The following is a 7651-nucleotide window of genomic DNA, read 5'->3' as shown; positions in this document are numbered from 1 at the left end:
TTAGTTGCACCGCAATCAGTAAGTGCCTCTTCCATTAATGGTGAGTGCAGAAGCCCGCACAAGTGGGGAAAGTGCTTGGCTATCATTTAACTGGAAGTTAATTCACTTGGAATTAGCCTTTGTATACGATTCAAACAGTTCACAACTTCGGTCTCGGTCAAGTATGCATTTGTCTCGGCCGAGAAAAAGTAAAAGGGCCAAGATGGCGGTGCTAATACTAATGAACTCGACTTAAGTGCTCACCAGGGTTTATAATCTTTGTCCACCATTAGGTGGAATTGAAAGCGGGCATATGTCTTAGAAAAAGCGAATCGCTAGGAAATATGTATTTTAAAAGGATTCTGCTCAGAGTCTGGTTGTGCGCCGAGCCGTGCACCCGGCACGGGAAATACTCCCGACGAAGAACCGCACAATGTCTGGGATAAGACCTGCTGATGTCTACCACTTCAAATGAGTTAAGGAATATTATTTGACGCTATGCACAGAGTAAGAGGTACCTTAATGGAGAAGGAGCCTTGGCCTGGCTGGTTAGTGTCCCTCTGTGAGTAAAGGCAGGCGTCGTCGGAGGCCAAGAAATGCAATGGACGGAACAAAGTAAAAACACTGTTCGACTTCACGTTCCCACGACAGCCGGTTCTACGTAATCGGAACGACCAGGACTTATATCCGGCCAAGGACTGTCACTTCAGCAACATTCCCCATATATGTACAACAACAACAAATGCCAGACTTCACGACGTCTGTGATAAAGATAGCGAAATTTGAATTTGTGGTGAGAGACTTTGCTCCAAGTAGTTTCGTACATTTCGGTAGACGTCTCATCAAAATGTGCATGCATGTGGGATTTTTCAACACCCTCCCATTTACAACCAGACCAGATGGAAGAGAAAGATGACTCAATCTTCTTCTTCTTCAACCTAGCCATATTCTATTTTGGGTCGCCTCTAAAGATGAGACAATCTAAGATTGTTTCTATGCGTGCCATAAGATATGCCTATAGTGTTTTAGATGTTTTGTTCTGTCATTATCTTGTTGCAGCCAAAAGTTGTACAAGTCTCTGTGCAATCGTTAGAGTTTCACCCTTCAGCACTCGTTCCTGCTTTCAAAGAATATTGCTCAAAAAACCAACCATATAAGAAAGGGAACCGTATTTATAGATACGTGCTTCCTGCCGCTGAAGGCAAAGTTGGACTTCGTCGGCTCCGAAAAAACATTTGGTATCACGAGGAATGCCGCGCTGCCGCATAAAGAAAACATGCAGTCCACCACAGTCCACGCCGCGTTAAAGTTCAACACACGACAGAGAACTGAGGAAGGAAGAGAGCCGATGGAAAAAAGCCTGAAAATTCTGGGTAAGAATAAAAACGGCGATCTGGTAACTGATGTTCAGTGCACGCTGAAATTAGAAACGTATTGAATGATTATACCAGTTTAAACACCCACATCAGTGTGGGTAGTTGTTTACTTGAGAATGAGTGTTAATACCAAAAAGTACTGTTTGCAACTAAGCATGTAATTGAGCAGTAACGCCCTCCCTTGAAGAATAAAAGGCGCCTATTGTATGGCATAGAAGAGTGGACAATGACAACATCCGATGAGGCGAATCTTGAAGTGTTGAAGGGAAAGATTATACAGGTAGCTTAGGAATCTATGAATACTCCTGCCCTGAAAATGTTTGATGTGGTATCTACTTGTCGCAGAGGAAGGCCTCCTCTGTATTGGAAGGCTAAGTTAAGAAGGACTTCGCTTAACTTGGTGTTTATAATTCACGCCAATTAGTACGATAAAGAAGAAATTAGTACCATACTTTATTGAACTCTTGCTTAGGTAACTAATGCGCCAATCAAGAAGTAAAAAAATAATTCCCTTTGATTTTTTACCGGCGAGAAAGGCGTTTTGTGCGTAGAGGAGCAGGTTTAATTTAACTGTTTGAACCCAAGTAGTGCGATCGCGCTGCTGGGATTTTATGTAGAGAAACCCCAGTGCATTTAGAACATTGTCGACAACTGACGATGCGTTACTGATTGTTGAAGTCAAACGCTCAGATTTACGAAAGCAAGTACATCACACAGCTCCTTTTAATTCAAATAGTACATTTTACAATAGATAGGATAATGCTATAAGAATGCATATAGGCATACAAGGCGCGTACACTCTTTTTGGGTGTTTGGCCGAGCTCCTCATCCTATTTGTGGTGTGTGTCTTGATGTTGTTTCACGAATTGAGGGAACTACAGTTTCAAGCCGATGCAGATATTTTTTATGAGGAGCTTTTTCATGGGAGAAATACACTCGGAGGTTTGCCATTGATATCGAGGGGTGACCGCTCTTAGTAAAAAAACGTTTTCTTCATTTTGATGTTTCTCCGAGATTCGAACCTACGTTCTCTCTGAATTCCGAATGGTAGTCACGCATCAACGCATCCACAATAATACATTACAAAATAGAAATGTTTATTAGTATTGGTATTCCTGGACATAAAATGAAGAAGTGTTATCGCGCTGCTTGAGTCTCTGCGTACTCATTTAGAGAAAACGTGATTGCGCCAATTTTTTTTTTCAATACCTCCTCGGGCCCAAACCGCTAATAAAATAGCCACACATATGAAAATGCGGCTTATCAGAAGAAACTATTGTATGTTTCGCCCAAATTACGCGTCCAATTGGAGCTGCTTTCTAAGTCTAAACTGCGTATAGATTTGTTGAGTTAATTAGACTTTGTGAGCGAATAGTCCGATATCCTTGTGCGTTATTCTCGTACGCTGTTGCATGAAATATTGAGTTGTTGAGATCGTTGCCGGGTCTATATTATTGTATTAAATTGCACAATCCCGGCCACAACAGCTACACTCTCCTACGTTCGTTTCCACTCACAAGTCAGTCTCCAAACAACGCTACTTGAACACTGCTATTTGAGCGATCGCAGCTGTACATGCATACTTTCATTTGAGATAGCCATAACACCATGGGATGTGACGTGCTCGTCGCCTTTACTGGCGTCGCGTGCTGAGTTGTTTGCAATTTACGTGTGGAGGTGGCATAAATGCAAATAACGTGCGACAACGTTCTTGTTACTATTCTTGTTGGCTAGTTGTTGTGGCACTTATTTTTTTGTTGCTACACAACGCCTATTGTATCCCGTACTAAAGCATTTTTTTTTACATTTTTGTCGCGCTCAGATCGACTTGTATGCATTTACAATTAGTGTCACTAGCAGTCTGTTCGTAGGTAGATGAAGGTACAAAATAGTGTGAGTGTTTTTACAGTCAAAATTGAGTGCAAGTTTCTGGTAACTGCTGTTGCATGTAACTTCAAATCACACGTTCTACACATGCATTTATTTATTTTTTAACTCATGCAGCTATAACTTGCATACAGACGTATGGGTATTTATAATGGCGTGCACTTTGCAAGCAGAACAGTTTAGAATTAAACTATCACGGTTTTTTATTCTATAAAAGTATAAGAATCGTCGTCCTACGAAATGCGCAATTTAATTAATACAAACCATGGATTAAGAGATGCTGGAGGTTCCCATTTCGCTCATAGCAAAGAAAACATGTTTTTTGAGGAACTATTTTCATCAAATTTACTTATTTGTTTATATTTATTTAGTTATTTAATCAAGCAAACAATAAAGTCTTACTGACTATTTCACAGAACTTGCTTACACATTAATTCAAATACTCAAATATTAAAGCTGTAACCTGATTCAATCGGATAGAGTTATTGACAAGGAAGCTATTTTTGGATGAGTGCATATAGAAAATCTTACATAAAAGGCCGTAGCACGCTGAAGTTTCCGGCACAGCATACCCTAGCCTTTTTAAAAGAGTTGTACAGTGAACGGATCCAGTTAAAACACTGACCACAAACATACAGTCTAGAAAAGCACTTATTTTATTTGAAAAATTTGTATAAAGAAAAAGAAAGAAGCTAGCATTGAACCTGATATGATGACATAGCCTCATACAAATTCACCGAACGCATAGCAAAATTAGTGCTCATTTTTTGGTTGGAATGTGTATCAGGAGAAGGATGCAAAGAGCAGAGAGGGGTTCTATAAGAGACTAGTTGACTAGTTGAGCTTTCAATGCAAATGAGATAATATCAAAATGATGGTTTTGCAGCTCCGACATCATAGTCTGCAAAGAAGATGCACTCTTGAACCACCAGTTGGGTAAATAAGTCAGTCCGAGCTGGCACAGCGCAGATGAGTCAATCGATTTTGCCAAGCGAGGCAACTGAGTATGTAGCAACAGCAGACATCACCATCGAAACATTCCTAATCATCCATACGGGTTCTGGCTACAAATAATGAATACGTAAATTGGTAATCGAACCGCTGCCTGTTGATAGCTGAAATGGGCTTCTCAGCAGTAAAGGTTATGCGCCGGGCAGTGAATGCTAATGTCGATTAACTGCAATTAAATCTCAAGATTTTTCACTGTATACTCTCAGCCCACGTAGTAAAACTTGGCGCATATAAACGATAGATACGAAGAACGAAATTTTAGGGATAAAAATAAGTGTGTAATGTTTAAAATGGGCAGTGATCTATCTCAGCTATAATAATAAAGCAAGGGAATGGCCTTGAGATCAGAACGAGTTCTTGTAGTTACAGAGGTGGAAATTTTGGAGCAGACGACTGAGCTATACTTGAGATATAGAGAAGAGACTTTTCAATACTGTTGAATGACGACTGTAGTGAAAAAGTTGATAAATTGCAACCCCGTCCTAATATCCAGGCATAAAGCCCATGACCAACCACTCGACCCACACAACATGAAAATACAATAAGGCGGGTCAAGGGCATAAATGTCAGCCATTGAATAGAGTAAAACGAGGTAAAATCCATACACCAGGTGTAAGAGCGATTTTCCCAGTAAAAAGATCAACGTTTAATTACCTTACGTATAAGACAGCCGGCGTAGCCGAATGGTTTGGTGCGTGACTACCATTTGGAATTCACAGAGAGAACGTAGGCGAAACACCAAAATTAATAAAAACATTTTTATAATAGCGGTCGCCCCTCGGCAGGCAATGGCAAACCTCCGAGTGTATTTCTGCCATGAAAAAGCTCCTCATAAAAATATCTGCCGTTCGGAGTCGGCTTGAAACTGTAGGAACAACTTCCATTTGTGGAACAACATCAAGATCCACACCATAAATAGGCCAGAAGCTCGGCCAAACACACAAAAAGGGTGTACGCGCCAATTATATATATTATATATATATATATATATATAAGATGGCGTTTCGGGGTTTACTCGGCAATCAGATAATAAACTTTATCGTCACGTCGATGGTACATAATATGTGAGAGACTGGCGCACATCAACAAGTAACTGATTAGGTCTTATCAGTGTGGGTTCGTAGTGTAAAAGACACCATTAGACTAAATCCTGAAAAACTCTCTAGTCAAGCGTGCATGCTTTTCTGTGGACTTCAAAACCATCTTTAATAGTATGAATCGAAAACGTTATGTTTAAATTTGGTATTCTTGCGATCCTCCTCGTATAGCTAAACAAAATACTGATGGGCACTGTTATCAGACCCTGTAAAATTAGTAAGGGCCTTTGCGAGCCATTCGAATCGAAAAAAAAGTTTAGACAATATAAGTAGATGGGTCAGTTAAAACAAAATCACGTAAATGATATTCATCGATGGCTTCTCCACTAGAGACTTCCTCCTGCTGAAACATAAGTGAAAAAGGTTATTCTTTAAGGAGGTGAAACAAAGTACCTTCTAAAAACACTTAATGAACCACTCGTAATGGAACGTACATTACTATTGGCAGATATAGCCTTAGATGGTGTGAAGTACTTTGTCAACGTAGAAACCAACATAATTACCACCAGCATTGTCTGAATGGAAATGACGCAAAAAGAAACTTATGGCAGCAGATGACGTCTCGGCTCGGTAACCAATGGAACAAAAACTGCATTAATTCTGCAGGTATCTTCCCATTACTGATCTTGTATAGTCGCTGTTGATCATACTATATGTAAATGTGAGGGCACTAGAAGCACTCGAGAGAACTATTTTTTCCAAGGCAGACTAATGACCACGTGACAAATTTTGACAAATTTCATAAGATCTTGAAAAAAAATATGCTCGCGCATGTTAAGACCAACCTAAAAAGGATATGCCTGCAATTGGTACGAATTGTTTTTATACATTTACAAAGGGTAGAGTTAATTGAGGTAAAAACCGATAAGATCAATACTCATATTTAATAAAAATAAAATTTTTTATGCTCGATACGAAAGCGCTTCGTCATCCTCAAGTATTGCATAATTTCTTGGGGGTTTTTTCACATATAAACCTTAAGACGACGAACTAATAGCCTCTATTGGCGGCTTGTCCATCAGGAATTACTTGGTAATGTATTACAGGGTAATTCAGTAGGATCACAGCAGAATTTGTCGAAATAATTTTGATTTCATCATTTGTTTTTGTATATGGCATTGACGTATGAAACACAGTAGTCCTTGAGTGCTCACCAGGGCTTGCCTGGCAATACAGGACAAATAAATAGTTGGCGCGTACACTTTTGTTAGATATTTGGCACTTGGTTTTTATGAGGAGCTTTCCCATGACCGAAATATACTCGGAGGTTTGCCATTGCATGCCGAGGGGTGGCCGCAGTTATAATAGAAAGAAAGTTTTCTATTATTTTTCTGTTTCAAACACGGAGATTCGAACCTACGTACTCCCGAAGGGTAGTAACGCACCAAGCCATTCGGCTACGGCGGCAATACAGGTTGCCCACATTTGAATTTTCGGTGACTTGGTTTCAAGGTATGTGTGGTTGTGTTTCATTTAACATGCGTATCGTTCTCACCTTTTTTCATCTCAGCCTTAGTGGTACAGCCCATAATTTTCACATAATCCCAGAGAAAGAAGTATAATCGAATCAACTCGCAAGATATCGGCGTCAATTTAACAACGTTGCTGCGCGAAATATTGCGTTCTAGGAACTTCATTCGCAATAGGGCCTTGTTGAAACTACATATTGCCCAAGTCCGTGTCATCTAATTCAACCCGTTAAAAATTTGTTATCATGAAAGGATAAAGCTACAGTCGCAACAGCATTACCGGCATCATTTTCGTAGAATAACGGTCCTATGGCTCCCCCAACCCAAAAACCACAACAACAGTAACTCATTGTGGGTGTATACCTAGTTTTTATTGAGTGAGATGTGAATTTTCAGTAGTCCAAATATAATAAAAAATTAACACATCGCAAATTGCTGACAAAAGTCTGCCTGACCTTTAAATCACCTTATACATTACAGATATCGACCAATTTAGAACGGAAGTTTGACGGAATGTATTAGCACTTTGCTTCCTTATACGTATCAAGACCTTGAAGATTACTTACAGGCTTAAAATAAATCAGCATTTGTATAATTATCTACTCTTGATTAATCTGGTATTTTATTTTACTTACCCGAACAAAGTTCGGCAATTTGACTTTAGTGAGGAATTTCCATTGCTTGGACTAAAGAAATAGACAGCTGCGTTTTAGTGAAGAAAAATTTATTGATTTAAAAAGAGAGCTTCGCTAATCCTCTATAAATCAGTGCGAGATGGATTTTCTACTAAATTTTTAAACCGATTTCATACTCAAGCTAACAAACTCATCAA

This window comes from Anastrepha ludens, chromosome 6 (genome assembly GCF_028408465.1).
Source record: "Anastrepha ludens isolate Willacy chromosome 6, idAnaLude1.1, whole genome shotgun sequence".
NCBI lineage: Eukaryota > Metazoa > Arthropoda > Insecta > Diptera > Tephritidae > Anastrepha > Anastrepha ludens.
The sequence above is the reverse complement of the archived record's forward strand: the minus strand, read 5'-3'. Positions refer to the sequence as shown.